This window comes from Eulemur rufifrons, chromosome 3 (assembly GCF_041146395.1).
Source record: "Eulemur rufifrons isolate Redbay chromosome 3, OSU_ERuf_1, whole genome shotgun sequence".
Taxonomy (NCBI): Eukaryota; Metazoa; Chordata; class Mammalia; order Primates; family Lemuridae; genus Eulemur; species Eulemur rufifrons.
In genome coordinates this window covers 78625966-78648251 of record NC_090985.1, presented here as the reverse complement: position 1 = coordinate 78648251, position 22286 = coordinate 78625966, and positions in this window count along the sequence as shown.

The following is a 22286-nucleotide window of genomic DNA, read 5'->3' as shown; positions in this document are numbered from 1 at the left end:
AACTATTGTAATCCAGACTAGCTAGATGGGTGAGGACAGCAGTCTAAATTAGCACAAACATGAATCATAGATTATCCCTTTTTATTGTTTTCAAATACTTGGAATAATTGTCCACTTTAAAAACAAAATGATATCTAACTGAGATTCTAAGTAGTTTTTTAAAGTGAAATGTAAGTAATATGACAGGTTGTTAAGAACTTCTAACATATAATGAGAATCTTATGGAACACTGATTTTAAGCCATAGATTCTAATAATATTTTATCACTCAAGAAAAGTGCAGTTGACTAGATTTTCTTGGCAGTGGAGAGCAGGGATAAATGGTATCGATAGATACATTAAAAGGAGGACTGTAAGGAATACTCTGAAATCTTTGGCAAACCCCAGTGTGTAACATAGATAAGCGCGACCTCCTCTCATTGAAATTAATGTCAATGCACTCTTTTGTCCTCCCCCCATTTCCTGAAACAGGACCTAAAGAACCCTTATTCCTCTGCTCAGCACAAGGTGAAAAAACTTGTCCTGCTAGTAACATTTAATATTATGATATGTGGAATCATCTCAGAGCACAGGCTCCTGAGTGAGCACTCAAAAATGTTGTCCGTTATTATTGTTGTTATTCTCCTCAAATGGAGACTCAGGAGACTTGAGGCCTCAGTTCTGACTTTATTGGGCTTTGTGATTTTAAGCAAATAGCTCAAACTTTCAAGTTCTCAGTATGCTGTTTAAAATAGGGGGCTTGAGCTAAGTAATAAAGTTTTTTTTCTCCCAGTGATGCCATATTATTCCACTAGTAATAATAGTATTTTAACCTTCCCAGAGATGTTTGAATTTTTAAAAGCATTTTTTTTTTTAAAGAATTCTCCTCTGATGGAATTAAGACACTGTGACAAAATGAAATAAAAGTATACAGGTATTGGGAGAATAGTCGTTTTTTTTATAGGGGTCCCCATATAGCAGACTAGCTCTGCTTAGAATCTTTCTTCTTAGAATGAGACATAATGTCTCTACTAAATAACCTTCCCAAGTTCCCTAAATTGCCCCTCTTTCTGTCCCTCTCTGTCGATTTCTGTTTTTTTCTCTCTCTCTCTCTGTATCTCTGTCTGTATCTCCCTCTCCCTCTCTCTCTCTCTCTCTCTCCCCCTCCTCTTCTGTCTCTTGAACGTTGAGGTCCTAGGCTGGAGAGGAAGGAGAGAGGTATAAGCAAGACATTACACTTAATCTGACAATACTTATCTCATTTTCCTAAAAATGCATGTCTTTCAATCTAAATATATTTGTTCTGATAGCAAATTTATCACGTATTTGCACCATTAAGTCTGCAGAGGACAGAAGCTACATTATTTCTGCTTAAATATTTAATGCCTGTACTGTGAATCATTTCACAACTGTTCACTAAAAATTCCTGGTTCATTTCTCCAGACAATCTAGAGGTCTTTGACTTGTATTATGGTTGCTGAGAAAAATAGATGACAGGGTGTTTTGCTTCTTTGAGGCTAGTCTCTACCATTCGATTCCAATAAATGAAAATAGGCATAATTGATAAAAAGGCAGTAATACTGTTATACCATGCTGACTTTCATCTCCATTCCACAGGCAGATGGTGTTAAACCAGGAAGAACACTGGCCTTGAGTTGCAATTTTGGGTTGGCCTCAGCTCTTCTACTTAGCTTTGTGATCCAGAGCAACTCATTGAAAAGTGAGGATGATAATATCTTCCTTGTTGAAGCATTAAGGAATGTATGAAATACTACATGTGAATGCAATTCAGGAACTCATAAAGGCTCATAAATTCATAAAGGTTTTATCATTAATTCTTATAACTAATACAACTAATAAATTTCACTTGCATATTTAAATGTGTTATATAAAATATAAATTTTATATGTGTAGGACACAGAAAATGCAAACTGAAAATTGCAATCTGTGTACCAATTAGTGTAGAGAATAAGAATAAACCCTTGTCTATAAGAGAGAGTTGAATGATGAAAAAGCAATTAAAACAGGAGTTTCAGAAAAAATATATTTAATCTTATTTCTGATTGATATTGAACAGTATGACTTGAGTTTGCTATATGTTTGGAAATTAAAAAATGTTCAATACTGTAATATATAATGGCATTTGTGCCCAAAATAACTTTTGTGAATTATTATAAATCAAGAGAATGAGACAGAAAATTACCACATTGTAATTATACATTTTTTTAGAAAATCAAATATATGTACATGGATAGAATATAATTAACTTTAGTATTCTAACAGACATTGTAAAATTATACAATTATATATGTAGACACACACATATTTTAATTTTGAATGGACAGGAGTTTTTACTTTTGCCCAACAACAATATTCAAATGGATGTTTTCCATACCCATAATTTTAATTTAGGGTTAGGGTTTAGTAGCATCCTAATTTTAATATTACTTTCAAAGAGACATTTTACAAAAGGGCTCATTCAAGCCACAAACATTTTGTTTAATGTATTGTTTGTGCATTTAGGGGCAGATTTATTTTTGATGAGTTTTTGTATTTACTTTAATTCATAAATACCTTTCTTGTCCTCTTTTTGTATGCTGTGATATTTTGTGAATCTTCAAAACAAATTGGTTTTCAAATATATCGTGTCATATAACTTCCAAGAGCCTTTCTTGATGACCTCATGTAGGACCTGACCCATCCCCTCTTGTGTCCACATGATACATATTTGACCTTTTTTTACTTGTCTGTGTCTTCATACTGGATTCTAAGTTTCTTGAGGACAGAGCTTTCTCTCATTTCCCTCACTACTGGTATCTAGAATTGTGCCTGACATTTATTTGGTAGCTAGTTGCTCAAATACCATTTTTGAAATAAAATAAAGAAATATGAAATGATATTTAAAAGATTTTATTTATATTGTTTCTAGAAAAACATTACCAGCTGAAAAAAGAATTCTACGTTACAAGCTTAAACCTATCTCTAACAAACACCAATTTTTTTATGTGTTGACAACAAAATATCTTCATATATTGATTCTATTTCTAAAATGTATTAATACCACTTGATTCTTTATATATAATACATCACTAAATATGTGTAACACATATGTCCACAGGGCTATTATAATAATCCAAGAAGAATCTCTGTAGAAAGTAGTTTATAAACTGTAAAATGCTATAGAAATTAGATGATATTAGAAGAAGTAGTATCAGTGATAGTTTTCACTGTCATTATTAACGGTATTGTTTTGTTCTAATGAGATGTTCAATGCTCAAATGATCCAGCCTTGTTATCACCCCATGGACCATCTTATTTATTTTCAAGTTTATCTCTTGAATGCTTACTCAGCTCCTCTCTTATATTCATCTCTGTAGTTTAACCAAGTTTGCATCACGTCCCTTCATGGAATTCTTCAGCATTGACTTCATAGGTATTGGTCATTTGTCACTAATGTTTTTGACACATAGAATCCACTTGCCCTTCTTCTGATAGTAACAACCTAAAATTGTTAGTTATCTAACTAATTTTTTGTATGGCCACAAGATTAGTACAACATTCAGGTCAGAATTCTGAAGCTGGTTTCTAACCAAAAAAATATTCAGTTGTGATTTTATTGTCTAATCAGACTTTAGTTTTTGATATTTTTCATGGATAATGCTCTATTATCTCTTTTTGGTGACCACATGTGTGTATAAAGGTAGAGGAAGACATAAATTATTATGTCATAAATTATGTTCATAAATTATGAACAACAAAAGACACCAGGAAAAATAATAATTTCACCCCTAGGTATGATTTCTGAAAATAAAGTTTATATTTTTCCTGAAGATTAGATAGGCAATATTTTGTGACTTTTAAATGGCCTGATTTGGGAATGTTGAAAGATTTTTATTTCTCTTTGAAAATATACATGAAAATATGCCACTCAACTTATGCAGAACTTAGTGAAAAAGTTCAGTGATTTTATTTGTCACTAATGCCGTTTTTATGCTGCACTGAATTATAGCCATATTGTGTTTATTTGTGTTATGATTATTAGTATCATTATTTTAAATTTGTGTCTCTCTGCTTACTCTTGATTGGTACAGTATGACAACAGGTAATAGATACAATAGCACTAAAACAGTCATCATCACTGCTGGGATAAGAAACCCCTCCTCTTTGCTTTTTTTAACCTTCCTCAGCTGGAAAGTTTTGACATCTGCTGGTTTGGGACATGGCTGAGCAGCTGTCAGCAGTAGGGTAGCTGCTTTCAGCAGCAGTTGGCGGGATGGCAGGGTGCCAGCTTGTACCATCTGTGCGCCTGACATTTCATTCTAATTAACAGTAGGGTTAATTGTTCTGGCAGGCTCAAATGTAGTGTCTAACATTACCCAAGGGAAATATGTACAAGTGCAGGAGTGGCAGGGAGCTAGGGACAAGCATCGCTAACAAACCCATCGAGGGAGAGTGGTTAACAACTAGCGATGATTTTACTAGCTGGCCACTTGCAATAAGGCTGAGGTATTTTTTATTCTGATGAATTATGCCAAGCCTGTAATGATGTAGAAGGAATCAAGCTTAGAAAGGCTGAGACTGCTGCCTTAGGGCAATTGTGAGGGAACAATTTGCATGTTATTACTGCATATTCATACCTAATTGTGTTAGGCTTTGCTAATAGAGCAGAATGACAGTATGAAAAATCGAGCAACTGCTTTAGAGGCAACAAAGCCAATGTTTTTTTCTTCCTACACTATGAGTGCTGAATGATCATTTAGACATTTAGTTGCTCAATGTGACAAGTCTACCATTTGTTAGCTTGACATATTATAATTTATAAAGCAGTATTCTAATTTTACTTTTAGTTTATTCTTCTCATTTTATACAATATTCATGATAGCAATTTGAATGGGGATATTCATAGCTATTGTGAGTGGTTCTGATTCAAATAAAACTATATTTTGTATGAAGTATTACCATTGTTTTATGATGTATTAATTTTAATGTTTAAATAGCTTTTTCATATGTTAATATAACATAAACCAAGAGTTGATGAGAAATCCTTATTATAGTGGTACTCATTCACATTGCTATAGTTAATGTCTCATCATTTCCATTATATAAAGACTTATTTTTAGTGTGGCTTGGACAAAGAAATTGTCAGGTAGTACAGAGCCAAAAGTCTGCTGTTTTAGAAAAGTAACTATATACAGATTCACTGAACTTAGTTTCTGATTCTATCTCCTAAGTAGGTAATATTCTTAAGAAATTTTAAGCACAGTAGTGCATTTTTTATGTTATTCCACAATGCCTTTTGAAATCTTTTTATGGAAGCTCAGAGAAGACAAAAAATTAGAAAATGTAGCTTTAGAAGTCTACATTTTAAAACTGGTAAGATGTATCTTCCTTCTCATTTTATTTAATTTCCATCTTTAAGGCCGTCTTTGTATCCTCAAGTTGCCCCAGTTTGGTATTTGAACATCCATTCATTTAAAATTATGAGCCAGCTCACATTTTATATTGCTTTCTCTAAGAGTCCAACAAAGTTTTAGATTAAATGAATGAATTGGAAAAAGAGTTTCAGTAGTTTTGCTGGTTAATTTATAGTACAGTGAAAATTCTACATTTATTTCTTGTAACTGCTAATTTTTGCAGTGTCTAACATATTTAGTTAATAATTTATTCTAAACTTTTATTATACATAGTGTTCAAAAGAAGTTAAAAGTTTGCCCATGTTAGGTTGCTTTGTAATTTTTTGCTTAACACACAACTATTTTCCAAAATAAAATGTGGTTGGGTAAATAATATATAGTATAAAATCTTTCCTAACTTGGGTTTAAATTTCAAACCATGGAATTATATAAATACTACATATTTGCAGCTTAATTATGTAGTAAAATATTAAAGGACTGTAATTCAAATACCATATGATACAGCTCAGTTAATTTATGAGGCTTCTATAATGTTGGCTATTGGTTGGTAATTTCATGACTTTGGACGTAGAAGATTTGTTCCCCACATAAGATATGTTCTATATTTGTAAATTTCTGAGTTAAAGGGCAAATAGAGACTTTTTTTATGTATGAGTCATCTCTGACAATAATATATACTTTGTTACATTCAGTGTGTTTGTGTTTTTGTCAAAGTTTTATATATATATATTGTTTAAAAAGGGTAAGGGTTAATACACTATTTTGTAAACTCATTCTACTATGTCATCTAAGTTTAAGCAATTATAGAATATTTAAGTTGAAATCCAAGCATAATAATTTTCATAAATATATATCTCATTCCCAATGACATCAGGTTACGTCAGACTGTTTTTTTCCTTAACTTTTGAAGGACAATAAGCAAAATATTACAAGACAAAACAAAATACCAAAAAAACCAAAACCCAGAGTTCTGAGTTTGACCTGTTAAACATTGGTTCTAGGCTGTACCAGAGTGTGTTTCATGACCATAAAAATAGAAGTAACTTTATAATATTTTTAAACATACTCCTGCACCATTCTCATTTAGGGACTGAGTACTCATTATCTCCTAAATTGGACCATTCTACCTTTGGACATTCTTGACTGTAAAGAAGTGAGATATTTAATATGTATGTCTTTAAAAAGAAGCAAAAGAAAGATACTTGAGTTAGAATTATATTTCATTCCATAAATTAATAAACTATAAACATAACCTATATAATTACATTTTTAAAGGAAATCAACAATATAAACATAGCTAATAACTTTTGGTGAATATTAATTGTGAAATAAGGTTCTTTCGATTTTAGAACTGAAGCTGTCAGGTGAAAACACATGGAGCCATTAAATTAAAAAAAGAAAATTGCTAATCTGAAACCAATATATGTCCTTTTTGATTTTTGAACCACAATCTTGATCTGGTCCTCAAGTGTACTTCATCATCACATTTGTCATTATTATCAATTTCCAGAAGTTTTTATTACTTGCTTCCCTTCCCATTTTCACCTGGTGGCTACTCTACAACCAAAGGCTCAATGAATGTTTTCTTCATTTCTCATCTCTTTAGGAAATTACAATGAAATAAAAACATTTACTAAATGATTATTATGCTCTGGAACTGGGTCTAAAATTTTGCATGTGTTACCTCATTTAACCCTTACAACGATTCAATAAAGAAGGTCTTTAACTTTCCCCATTTTTCAGAGGAACAAACTGAGGCTTGGAGAGCGATAGTGACTTGCCCATGATCATGCAGCTAGTTATTAATAACGAGAAGCCGGAAGTACATCTGGAGCAGATTCTTTTAATCACTGTAATAGACACACTATCCAAACAGACAAGAAAGACATAGAAAGAGAAAAATATAAATATATAAGAAAAATTTTAAGAAATAAACTTTTTAGTTTACCTAAAATGTTAAAAGCGTGTTTGTAGACAGAGAGTCTTGGAATCATTTCTTCAGAAACGGAGACAGGATTAAAAACCAAAGCTTTGTGCTTTATATAACATGCCCAAGATTTGGGAATGTACAAAAGAGATTACTGGGTATTCTTTCAGAGAAGGCCTAGGCATTGTCTAATGGAACGTCTGGGATTATTTGATTGTAAAGGACTGTGCACATTTGATTAACTTTTTATTGACTAAGCTATTTTGCAACTCAGTGGGGGTAGAAGTTAGCCTGTAGAAAACTAACAGCAATGCAGATGATTTTTGTCCACAGCAAGGCAAACAAATTTTGTCCAGTAGAGAAACAACTGATTTTCACCCCATAAAAATATAACCCCAAATACTACATTTTATTGTCTAACATTAAAGTATAATACTTTAAAAATTTTTATATAACCAGTTTTGCATCCATCGGCAAACTCATTTCAGTATTCTTGACTGCCAATATATATTCTTACTTTTCAAATTCTTTTTTTGAACCAATCTTAACATCTTTACTGGATGCCTCATTAATTAATAGATAGAATAAAATCTTTGGCATGTGTTCTTTTTTTTTACATGTGAGTTATGCTTACAACTTTTTGAAAATTATACTTTGCTAAGCATCATGATGTTAAAACAAAAAGAAAGAAAAAATGCAGAAAGCTAGGTGACTAAATTTTATTGAGTACATGATATGAATCCCGGATTGGCTAAGCCCTTTTCATACATTAGCTATTTTAATCCTCAGCACAACTCTATGTAATACCTATTAATTTCCCCACTTACAAATGATGACACAAAAACTGAGAATGATTAAATAATAGCTCCAATCTCCTGTGCTCCACATAGTGAGGCAACCAGGGTTTGAATCTAGGTCTGTCTGACTCTACAACTCTTATTTCTTTTCTAGGATCAGGACACTATGATAAAAGACAAGATAAGAACCTGAAATCACTGATTAGTAAGTGATGACTATCCAGCCTGGGGTAAATGCTCTTTTACAGTGAGAAGTAGGTAACTAACAAGATAGCTGATATGTTCATTGACAGTGGACACCAATAATGACTCTACTGCTCTTGTAGAGGAAACTCTTCAAAGTAACTGCATCTTCTGAAGACCATACTCCATTGTATCATCATTGTTTTTATTATTCCTCCATTTTCATAAATAGTGTCCTCTTTGACTTAGAGCTTTTTCTGGCCAAGTTTATTTAGGATTAACTCTTGTAAAATCTACCTAAAAATCTGAAACAGTAGCCTCTTTTAGGCAAAAATACCTGAAATTTAAAAAAAAATGAAATTTTATTATGAAATAAATCATGATAGTTGTATAGCACAGTAGAAAGAGTGTGGGCTTATCTGTGACAGGTCTGCATTGAAATTCTAGTTCTGACACCTACAACCTGTGCGAACATGGACATGTTATTTAAAACTTTGAATCTTAATCACTGTATTTGAAAAGTTGACATGAGAAGCTCTATTTAGATTTGAGATAAACTGGGTAGCAAAGCAAATGATAAATATACAGAAGTCGTTTAATAAATGGCTGTTTGAAATAACATCTGGCCTTCAGTAAAGGTATCATTGTATGATTTTTTCCTTTTCCTTTTTGTAAAATTTCAAGAGTTTTGCAAAAATGTCTTTGAACAAAGAGATATATAATTATCCTTATTCATGTATTAGTAATACATTTTTGTTTTCTTTGGGAAACAACACTTAACCCAAATTTCTAGTTTCTGTATATGGAAATATAAGCCTATATAATTCTAAAAAGAGACATTTGTATTTATTTAAAATTACAAATCATACCATATGCTTCTTAGTTCTCAAATATTTTCTGAATTTTAGCAATTTTTTTTCTGCCAAGCTGATTTAACTGGTAGTATCTAATGCTAACTGAATTTGCTTCATATTGTAAGTATTTTAGTTCTGAGAAAGAGAAATTCTACTGAGAATTTCTAATCACTTTTCTGCAAATATTAGTTATGTTTATAAAATGATATTTTCAGTAGGTAATAGGTATACATACAGGTGAGTCTTATGTGAGTATTTCATTTAATTATTTTCATTTTTAAAATAATTACATGACCAAATAGTATTCCATTGTATATATGCGCCACATTTTCTTTATCTATTCATCCATAATGGACCCTTAGGTTGATTCCATATCTTTGCTAGTGTGGATAGTGCTTCAATAAACACAAGGGTGCATATATCCCTTTGATATACTGATTTCCTTTCCTTTGGCTAAACACCCAGTAGTGGGATTTCTGGATTGTACATAATTCTATTTTTAGTAGTTTTTTGAGAAATATCCATAATATTTTCCATGGTGGCTGTACTAATTTAGATAGAAGAAATAAGTTCTGTTTGATAGTAGAGTAGGGTGATTATAGTTAACGATGATGTACTGTATATTTCCAAATAGCTAGAAGAGAGGACTTAAAATGTTCCCAACACATAGGAATGATAAATACTCAAGGTGATGGATACTCTAAATGCCCTGACTTAATCATTGGACATTCTATGCACATAACAAAGTATCACATGTGCTTTATAAGTATGTACGAATGTTATGTATCAATTAAAAAAAGAAAAAAAGAAAAAAAAGATGTTTTTTTCTAGCTTAATTTGAGCTTTCAAAGATTTTTCTATATAATGTCTTTCTAAAAAACAGCAAATTCTTGCTTTTGAGTAGTTCATTAATTCATATTTGGTACAGGGAAAGGCAAATTTCAGCATAGGTAGTGATATGGTTTGAATGTTTGTCCCCTACAAAACTCATGTTGAATTTGGTTGCCCTTGTGTCTATGTTGGGAGGTGGGAACTTCGGGAGATGATTGGGCCACGAGGGCTTTGCCCTTATGGATGAAATTCATGCTATAACAAAGGGCGAGTTTGGCCACTTTTTGTTTGTTTGCCTTCCTGCCTACTGTAGCAAGAAGGCCCCTGCCAGATACCAGCACCTTTATCTTGGATTTCCCAGCCTCCAGAACTGTGAGAAAACATATTGCTGTTCACTATAAATTATCCAGTCTCAAGTACTCTGTTAAAGCAGCACAAAGTGGCCTAAGACTTGCAGATTGTCCCTATGGAGTGGAAAGAAGTAGGGGAATGCATTTCACAAGACACAACACAATAAAGCTGCAATTTGTTAATTTTAGCATTCAGCAAACATGCAAAGAGAATGTCACAGTAAATTTTGTCAGTACTAATTAAATGTTATTTCACAAGAATGTTTCTTTCAATGCCAAAAATAGGAATAAATTCATTTAAACTATGTATCAAGTCATTTATTTGGCAGGTATTAATATCATTGGTTAACTTTTTCATGGTATACTATAAATAACAATGTTTTTGTTGTGGTGGTTTTCAATCTAATGTAAACCCTAGTCCTCTAGGCCTAATAACCTGAAGGAACAGTAAAGAGATAGATATAATAGCAACATTAACCTTTTTGAGCCCCAACTGGCTAAACCACTGAGACTTCAGGCTTTCCAACTCTCTTTTTCCAATAGCAGATTTCTAGGGGATTCAAAACCTTCTTGGTGGATGTTAAAAATACCTTTACACTGCTCCTTGCCTTGTAATCTGGTTACTCCAATCTGCAATTCCTGGTGTCCCTCTGTCACTTACACTGTTGTGCCCGGCCTTGATGTTACCCTGAGTTTTGACCTTGTTGTCACTGTCCAGTTACTCACTCTGAGTTCATAGTTCCTCCCACAATTCCCTTTTCCTGCCCTTCTCTTCCTCTTTCTCCTTCTTTTCCTTTCTCTTCCTCTCTCCCGTTATCCTTTTCCATCTCCTTACTCTCCCTCTCCCACTTCCTCTTCCCTCTGTTTCCTTCCCCCCTTCATCCTCCTTCCTCCTTTATCCTTGCCCTGCCCCTTCTTCTTCCCCTCCTGCCTTCCCCTCCTGCCTTCCCCTCCTGCTCCTCTGTCTTCCTCCTCTTCCTTTCTTCTGTCCCTCATTGCTCCCTCTTTACCCATCCTGTTCTCCCCTTCTTTTTTCTCCTACTTCTTCCCTTCCTCCTCTTCCTCTTAATTTTTCTCCTCTTTTGCATTCCTCTTTTTGAAAATTGGTCTTCTGTAAGAGAAGGAGACAGGATACAATTAGGAAGTCATGGAAACTATAAAAGTAAACCTACTGAGAAAAAAAATAATTTCAAATTTTTGAAGTGTAAGTATGGTGGCCTAAGTGTTTATAACACAGTTGCCTTCTGTAGGAGCCCAGTGGACAAAACTGACATACTCATGTAACCTCCAGAACTTTCTCATGAGAGCAGCTGGATAAGAAGGATAATGAACATACATAGAATAACTTAGATCAGAACCTGCACAAGGGTTTGTTCCCACAAGCTCAAGATTTTAAAGCTCAAAACTAAGAACAAGTCAGGTCTAAGTTTGGTCTTGTTTGAGGTGATGATGAGGATGATGCTGAAGTTGATGGTGGCATTTGAACCCCCCTCAGGTGCTGACTATGTTAATGACAAGGCCAGGCCCCAAGGTTCCACTAGTCTTTATGTTGATAATCTTTAGACTTTCTGGTTGTCTTAAGCACATTAACTTTATATCCTCAGAAAGGACTCATGAGAACAATATTCTATAAATTCTTGCATTGTATAACACATTGTCTGAGGTTTTTATGCTTAAGATAAGTTTGGCCTAGGTATAAAATTTATAAGTCCTATTTTATTTTATTTTTTCGGTATTTAAAATATGTTATTCCATTGACTTCTAGCCTGAAGTGTTGCTTTTGTAAAGTATAAAAACTGACTTCCTTTCCCTTTAAGGGACTTGTTTTTTTTTCTTTTTTTTTTTGGCCAGGAAAATAAAAGATTTTATGTTCAATGGTTTTGCAAGAATATGTCTTGGCATTGGCCATTGTAGGTCTATTTTCTCAGTTAAGTTTGTTCAGGCCTTTCATTTCTGTAACTTTTTCTTGGGCTATAGTTTTTAGCATTTTCTGTGTTCTATTGTTGTGGGCTTTCTGCTTGGGGACATGTGCTATATGTACGTTGAATATCTTTATCCTCTATATTTATCACTGTATCTCAAATCCTTACCATTCTTTTTTTCTTTCTTTCTTTTTTTTACTTTAATTTTTTTCTCCTTTCCATATTTTTTGTTTTTCCAAAAGCTTCATTTATTGTGCTGACTTGCTTTCTGTTTTAGTTTCTTTAATCTCTCATGTAATATTTATTTCTAATTCTTGCCTAAATGGTGAATGCTATCATCTCTCTTTTTATATTTTTCTTTTCCTCAAACATCTCATTTTCAAGTTTTCCTAAATTATAATTTTATGTTCTTTTATAGTTTCTACATTTCTTATTTTCTTTATTCTCATTTTGAAATATTATATGGCAGTTTTGATTTCTTTTGTAGGCATGACTTACTGGCCAGCTTTCATTTTCTATAGGGGCATAATAATTGTTTTGTAATTTAAAAATTGAAATTGGCATTCTAAACAATCTTTTTATCTTGTTCATTTTTTAAATAATATGAGTTTTCATGTACTTTTGGAAAGGATAGTTGGGTCATGATTTCTTTTCCAGCTTTATGGCTCTAGAGCTCCCTTTCAGAGTAATGAGAATATATGGCCTTTCACATTCTGTGAGTTACTTATTGTTTCATTTTGTTTAATACTGAGGTTGGGTACCTTCTGATAGACCTTCCTCTTCTGTAGTGCCCTACTTATACATCAAAATTTGTAGTGTTAACTATTTTCTAGTTATATTGTAAACACTGGTAAAATGTGGTTTTTCTTTGTTATTCATAAGGGTCTATAAGTGTTTTTGAAGGATGTGTAAAATCCATACATTCCTACATAAATGTGATCTACCAAAATTTATATTATCATCAAAGATTACTTGATCTTTTGGACATTTAAGCTAAATTTGTAGCAGCATTTAAAATAATTTTGTGTTTAAATTACAACATGATAGATATCCAACATCTATAGTTTTATTTCATGAATTGGTTACAAAAATTCAAATTATTTTTGGTTGTAACATATTTTATTGGAAGCATTTAGTAACGTACAAACAGGAACATTAAATTGAAGCTATTGTAATATTGAATACAATATATTAACAACTATTGCTTACTTTTTAAATTGTGCTTAATAAAACTTGATTTGAAAATGAGTGAACTTAATTTAAAAGAACAGTGATTGGATCTAAGTAAAAAGTCATGCTTTACAGGGAGGTATGAAAATACACCTCCTGTAGCTTCATTGAAAACCTGTAATCTTGAGTGTGGTCTTCTTAAAATAACTTATAGTTGGAAAAAGATGCTGATATTTCTTTAGTAAATTTGTGTGTTCTGGTTTTCATATAGTCAGTGATATCCTTAGAACCTCATAGTGAATGACATATATTGTCAAACATTTTGTTGACATTACATGTCCATCACCAACCTGATAGTTTGGTACACTTTGTTGGCCAAAACATGGGACATGGCAATACTGGCTGGTAAGCAAATGGCTTGCAAAAGCACCCAACATCAAATATTTCTCTCAGCAGCTCTAGAGGTTGAGAAGGGGATTTTTGCTACTCCTCTCAAAGGACACTTATCAGTAAGTTCCTTGAATATTGTCCTGGAATGTGTGCTGCTAGTTATATTTTATCTGGAAAAAAATCTGTCAAAGCTAGTCAAACTCAATTCATTTTAAGTGTATCTCAGGCACCACTGGACAGAGCATGGTAGACTCTGGAAGTACAAGAGATATCACATTTTAATTTAACGCAACTATTGAAAATAATTCATTGAAAAAAATAGAGCAAGAAAACAAAAAAGGTACTTCCTAAACCTGAAAAAACACAAAGATGGCAGGTGTAAGCTGTGAAGTTTACCCCAGAACGAAATGGCAAGTGTGATCATCCTAATCTCATATCTAGTTCCTATACAGTCTTCCCTCAGTGCCTTAGGGGAAAATGGCTCCAGGTGCCAGGCCACCAAGCTGGGATATGAAAATCCTCAGCTGCTCAATTCCCTCATATAACATGATGTAATATTTGCATATAACCTATGCATATCCTCCAATACACTTTAAATTGCCTCTAGGTTATTCATAATACCTAATGCAATATATATGCTATGTAAATAGTTGTTATGCTGTATGGGTTTTTAAATTTGTGCTATCTTTTTTGTATTATTTTTTATTGTTTTTTCACAAATATATTTATTTATTTTATTATTATTATTTTTTAAGAAACAAGGTCTCACTATGGTGCCCATGCTGGAGTACAGTGGCTATTCACAGGCATGATCATAACTCACTGCAGCCTTGAACTCCCGGGAACAAGCAATCCTCTGGAGTAGCTGGGACTACAGGTGTGTACCACCACCCTAGCCTGAATATTTTTGATCTGTGGTTGGTTGACTATGTGGAAATGGAACTTATGGATGAGGAACTGCAGATACAGAAGGCCCATTGTATTTATAGGGCTCTGTTTCCGGACTTCCTATTCTCTTCTGGATTATTGGATAACCCCTGTGTCAATAGCCCAAGGAGAAGTTGCCACTGTCCATTCTGTATAGGAGCCCAGTCCCCCTGAGCTTGTCCTGACTCCTGTTATGTATCTGGTTTAGACATCTGTCTATTTTGGTTTTGAGTGCAGGTGAATATTTGTTTATTGCTTTTTATATTTTATCAATCATTACTATGTAATTGGGGCATATCATGCATGTCAAACTACATTGATTTGCCATCTTGACTAGAACTCTGAAAGATGTTTTTCAGAGGAAACCTTTATTTTTTTCCCACACTGTCATGTCAAAAATGCCAAATTATAAAGCATCTCTTTGAATGTTAATATAATTTCATCAAACAAAATTACCAAATCATTATAACGAATAAGACTTCTTTAGAGATTATAATATCACTACAAATAAACAAAATTAAAAAAAAATTTGATTTGAAGGAATTATACTAAAGTAGGCATAAGTTTGACTTTGACCATTTCCATTTGTATATTTAATTTTCATTGTGAAATTTTTTTTAAAATAGTAATAATTCTGAACTATTTAGCAAATCTAAACTGTCAAATTTCTTACCAGCATATAATTGGAGATTTAATTTTTCCTCTTGCTTCATATCAAGCATAGATTCCTTCTACAATCACATGAAACATATTGTTATATATTAAAATATTGTTTTATATAATATATATGATTTTGGTTTTTTTAGAAAGTGAGTCTTGCTCTGTTTCCCATACTGGAATGCAATGGTATGACCATAACTCACTGTAGCCTCCCAACTCCTGGGCTCAAGTGATCCTCTTGCCTCAGCCTCCCAAAGTGCTGGAATTAAAGATGTGAGCCACCATATTTGGCCATTAAATATAAAAATATTCTGCAGAATAATGAACATAGAATTATGTGAGCAAAATGACAATTGGAAATCTAATTGTTAGCAAGTTGTGTTTTATTCTTTGCTTTACTTTTTTGAATAACTGTTATGGAATACTTCAGAGTAGAATGATTATGACTGCATATAATTTATATTATATAATACAAAGAGGAACATATTAGGTAGTTTTTAAAATATTAAAATCTACATTTATGTTTTTCTATTTATAATAGAAACATTGAATTTACAAATAATCATTCAATTTATGGGATTTTGAAAGGACTGTGTTTCTTTAATATATCCTTGATATATTAAAACAAGGCATGGGTTTTGAAAGACTTGGAAGTATATCGTTTAGTTGCAAAAAAATCAGCTCAGTTGCTCATTTCATATAATTAATAAAAAGAATAATTATTATGATTGACAATAGAATTTAGCCATGAGATAAAAGCATTCTCACTGAGAAAACAATGTGAATAATGTCATGGGTTAGGAATACTCAGGTTAACAGCAGTTATTTTAGCTTGAAATAGTGTTCTGGATATGATGAGCATTTGGAAGATTGGAAATGGAGATAGGAGACCAATTATGGAAGGCTTTGAATGTTAGACAAAGGGCTTTATCCTCTGGGCCAGGGGGAGAAGGAGAAGATTTTTATTTAAGGGGATATCATGATCAGATTTGCGCTTCAATGAGATAAATATGCTGGAAACACAAGCTGGGAGAAGATTTAGAAAGCTGGTGTTCTAAGAGAGGTAATGAGAGTGGTGTCTGTGGAAATAAAGAAGAGGGAATAGATAAAAAATATTGTGGAGTTAAATGAGAAATTGAATGAGAAGCCTCATAAAGAGCATGTTAAAAAAAGGAGAAAAGATTGTTTTTGAGCCTGGATGATGGAAAGGTGATGGTATCAACAAGATAAATCAGTAGCATACAAATAAGTATAGTTAAAGAATGAAAATCATGGGTTTAGTGTTGAACATATTTAATTTGTGGTATTGACAGGGCATATAGGTTATTGCCATTAGGCTGCTAGAATTGTGGCTGCATATTTGCTTCTTCATATAAACATTTGCAAAAGCAATCCAAAGCTGCTCTTGAAAACCAAAAGAAAATTACATTAGCATCACTGTTGGGAAAACTAATCAAAATGTAATTTACAAAATATATATTTTGCAATGCCCTTTGCATTCTTCTTTAAATTCTAATATAAAGGATTCACTTTATATTCAATAAGTATTTGGGCAAGCTTGGTAGTCTAGTTAAGATTCAGCTCACATTCCACCAAAGCCAAGTTCATTGTCAGGCCTGGAGGCCATTTAAATCCAGGACCTATCACAATGCCTGGAATTTGGTAGGTCCTAATGGATGAAAATGAAAGGATGATTGGATCAATGAGTGAACACATTTTTGGTCTTTTGAACTTTTGGAAGTCATTGATATTCCTTCTTTTGGTATCGTGTTGGAGGAGAATCTGCTGGGAGTACATGATGAAAGTTTAAAAAAGTTGCATTGCTTAAATATAACTAGAAATACCGATTAAAGCTTTGGAAACTTTTATGGGTAATCTGAAGATTTCTGAAGCTGCAAATTTCTTTTCATTTCTTCATTTACACAATTATAGGAAACATAGGGGAGTGGTATGTGATTGTTATACATTCCCTAGTAAAATACGAAGCCAAAATTATTATTACTAGCAATAGGCATTTCCTTAAAATAATTGTCCATGTCACCAATGTCTATCCACATAGGGTAAGTGTTTAATTGCCAATGACAATTGGAAAAAAAAGTCATTGTGTGTCTTAAGATTATGGGATTTAGGTACATTTCTGGTTGGCTGCAAGCTGATATTAGAAGAGACCATAGGACAATCTTTTGTATTCTTTGGCTCCTTAGCCCATCCTGCTTTTTAGTCATTGGAGTCCATTTTTAATGCTTACAGTATGACATCACAAAGCTGATGATAACTATTTTAAATCTCATGACCTCCTATGAAGCTTTGCAAGCCAAAAGAAAGAAATGGTGGTATTTTATGAGGTTTGATAGTCTACCAAGTACTTTCTGATATTGTGAGAGTGTTTTGGATTAAATTGTGTCCCCTCAAAAGGATATAGTTGAAATCCTAACCCCCAGTACTTCAGAATGTAGACTTATTTGGAAATAGGGTCTTTGCAGATGTACTTAGTGAAGAGGAGATCAGATTGGAGTAGAGAGGGCCCCTAATCCAATATGACTGGTGTCCTTGAAAGAAGATGGCCAGTGACAAGGGAGACATGAAAGGAGAACACGAGGTGATGATGAAGACAGCAATTAGAATTATGCAGCTATAAGCCAAGGAATGCCAAAGATTGCCAAAGATTGCCAGCAACGCAGCAGAAGCTAGAAAAAAGCAAGGAAAGATTACCCTATAGGCTTCAGAGACAGAATGATCCTGCTGATACTTGATCTCAGACTTCCAGCCTCCAGAACTGTGAGACAATACCTTTCTGTCACTTTAAGCAACCTAGTTTTGTGCTGCTTTTTATGGCAGTCTTAGGAAATTAGAAAGTAAAATACAACATAAGTGTAAACGCCATTATTTACAGTTCCTTGATGTTTCTGTTATGTCTCTTTTCATGAAAGTGACAGTTGGATGGGGTGGCCACAAACTTGTACTTTCAGAGTTTCCTATATTTTGGAAAACAGGTTAGCATTCTAACGATGTCCCTTGACATTTATTTCAAGATATTCTTGTCAGCTCCATCTTCTATTTGTTTTTACAAGAGTCGACTACTGTTAAGAAACTATATACCAAGTTATGATTTCTATGAATCATTTAGTGCCATTGGAAACTAGGCCCAAGGAGATGGCACATCACATTCACTTTAGGTTTAAGCAGTTCAGTGACAGTTTTTCAAAGGAATGACTGGTATATTTTTCTGGGATAATGAGAACTCATCATATATTATGAAAACTGACATATTTATTACTCTTTCTTACTCATTAGTTATTATGTAAAGCCTTTTGACATGAAAAATCTGGTCATTAATTTTCCCCTTACTTGAATTTTGAGATCTATTAATTAATTTTTATTTCCTTGGGCTATGGAAATTCAAGTGATTATTTTGGGAGAATATTTTTTTATGAGATATTTCCATAGGATATAACAGTTTCCATCAAAATTTTTCTTTATATTTAATTTTCTAAAAATATATAAATATGAACCTTAATTTTATAGATTTGCTTTTGGAGAAAGTAAATTAAAGACTCATAAAAAAGGTCAACAGTGAGTTAGTCATCAATAAATATAGTTTATCCTTTTAACATCTTTTTACACCTATTCCAAATTGTTTTATGTAGAAAATTTCTATTTCTCTGTGACTTTGTGTCCCTGTCTACTGTTTGCTTTAGAGGAAAAATACCTGTGTCTATTTTCTCAATTAAACTGGCAATTTCTTTTACCCCAGTTACACTGAAAACATGCTCTTGTCTACAATTATTCTTAGCTAGATATTTAATATTATTACAGAGATGACATGTATTGGGCTAGATTTTGAAATTCCTCTATCTTTGTAGAAGGAGAAGTTTAAAGAATATGGAATCACATAAAGTTGTAGAAACTATGACATCATACACTGTTAAGACCACCGATCATTCCTGTTTACTTAAGTAAGGAAAATGCATTGAATAATGGTTGCTTTCCATATTGTGTATGTGTGCATGTATGTATGTGTGAATAACCAATATGTAAAGCTTCTCACTCACACAAAAGTATTGAATCAAATATCCTTTATTTTAGAAAGGAAAGTACCAATGATTTTGATACATTTTGAAGGTCAGTAATGTTCAGCATAGAGCAATATGTGGAGAACAATAGCTCCTTAGAGAGTGGAAAACATGGTACTCTCATTATCCATAATCTCAGCTGGTCACCATAGTAACAGCATTTTATTTTTCAAGATGTAAGCCTTTATAGTTCTGTAGAATTCACTTCCTAGGCCACCAGACACATCAGCGGCATCTAGTGGCTGAGACCTCAGCTGAGATTTTTGCGTTTTACCGCCTGCTACATTATGTTGAAAAATTGATGTCATGCACATGTGGCTAACTATGCCTATATTTCTCACTCGTCATGATGGGTGACTGTAATTTTTCAGAGAACTATTTGTAGGATGTAGTTCAAAACAAGGGTGAGAATGTAAGCACAAAAAGTTGTTTTATTAGTACTCCCATTAGAGAGAATTTTGCAGGGGAATTAGGGAGTGGTAGAGGCATTGTGTGTTCTCCAAATATAGAAGGAAGTCAGAAAGGTGCAGTTTCCAGAGATGATGAAATGGTCACTCAAAGAATGTATAGAACTATTTTCTGGAATGCCTAGGGGAATCACTTGTTAAAGATTGGAAAATATCACCAGTGAATTCTGAGAATAATTAAATCATGTTTACCCTTTTTCACTTTGTGATTCATGTATCTGCCCTTTACTATGCAATTTTTAGAAACTTACGTGGTAGCGATTATTATATATTTCAGATACTTATCAGAGTCTAACATAACTTGATCATGAATGAGCTATTCAGAGATTCTATTTCACCCCCAGGGATGTAGTGTGAGGCTTTGGAAAAGACATGGACACTAGATTGAGACCTAGGTGTAGTTCAGCTTCTACCATTTCACGGGTCTGTATTCTTGAGCAAAATCTACAGCAGGATTTCTCAATTCTGGCTACATATTATGGAAAAAAGTCAATACCCAGATTATGCCCTGTACTAATTGAATCAGAGTTATAGGGAATAGAACCTGAGCATAACTTGAAAAAAAAATCTGAGTAACCACACATCAGAATTTCCTGAAGAGCTTTATATCAATTACAGTCCCTGGTCTAACTCTACACCTCTCTCCTCATAGTATGGACCACTCATCATTGGTATCATTTGGGTGAGTGTTAGAAATTAATACACATTTAAGTTTGAGAAGAAAGAAAAACCCATAGAGATTCTAATTCAGGAAGTCTGGGTGAACCTGGTAATGTATAATTTTGAAAATTTAGGTGTTTCTGTGTGTGCTAAGCTTCCTGTTATATTAATAACTAATGCTGTTATCTAAAAGTTACCCAGAGGATTAAGTACGGACACTTAGGTAAAGTACTTTGTGAGCTGCAATGTATTATCTAAACATTGTTTTATATTTATTCATTAAGTCAACCAACATTTATTGAATGCCTACTATGTCCCAAGTGCTGTAACAGGGATACATGAAGGAGCTGATGTAGGTGACACCCAGGGCAAAAATCAGTCTTGGAAATAGATACTTCTTAGTTTATAAATGCTTTTCTAAAATTTTTCATTTGCTTATATTATACATATTAGAGAAATTTTAACATAAAAGAACTTCAAAGAAATGATTTTGTTAATTCATAAAGTATGAGTTAAATGTATATATCAGGTATCTAAATTTGTATTTATCTTAGTGGAATTTTTTGTTAAAGCATACAACATATTATCTGCTGTTAATAAATGTATATATTAGATGGGTAAAGTATATTAATAAAGTAATCAAAGAATAATACCAGAATAAAATTATATAGATAAACTAATTATAATTTTTTTAGTAATGATGTAAATTTTTGAGGAAAAATATTATTGGATCAGTTTTTTTGCAAACAGACTTCCATATGGAGAATTGTGTGCAGGAAATTTATTGGGAAGAACTCTCGGAACAATACCTGTGAGGTAATGAGAAGAGCAGAACTGAGTAGAGAGAGAGATCAAAAGGAGTTGCATTTGTACCAGATGATTCATCTCCCCCTACAGGGAACTCTGAAGCTGGAATGATTGTTCAAAGATGTCTCCAGCTGAGACCAGGAGGCCAGGCCTTTGGACCTCTGCATCCATGAGGCATTGGATGGGGACTTTCTCTAGGAAGAGGTGTAAACTTAGCTGAAGCAACTCCCTTTGGCTGAGTATAATTTTCAGGGAAGAAATCAACTGAGGTTCCGGCAGCTAAGGAGTTGAGTTCCTCATTTCTGAAGGGTGGAATCTGAACAGTGAATCATACTTAATACAAAAGCACTCATCTGTTTATACATACCCAGTGGTTCCCCTTAACTTAATTTTCAGGCCATCTCTTAACCAGACCCTTTCTATATTTCAAGACTTAACTTTTGACACTCTGAATAAAATCTTTGCCCTAGCTAAATTGGCAAGCTAAACTCTTCCTGGGACATATCTTAGATCCTCTCATCCTATGCTTTTGTTCTCTTATTAGTACTTGCCAGAAATTTTCTGGGCCCCTTCTCTCTAATTTTCCTGGCCTACTCATTAGTTTAACAACTGATTTAAATACCATCCTTCCTATGAAAACATCTAAGAAAGGGATTCTCAAACTTGAATCTGCATACATTAATAAATTAAAAGATTTGGACATCTTCTAAAATGCAGGTTCTGATTCAGTAGGTCTGGGATAGGGTCTGAGATTCTGTACTTCGAACAGGACATAACCATGCTCGTGATATTAACTGAAGAAATCTACCTTGTCTTGGTTTTATTGGTAGCAATTGTATTAATATCTGTAGCATCATTTATTACATGCAACTTATC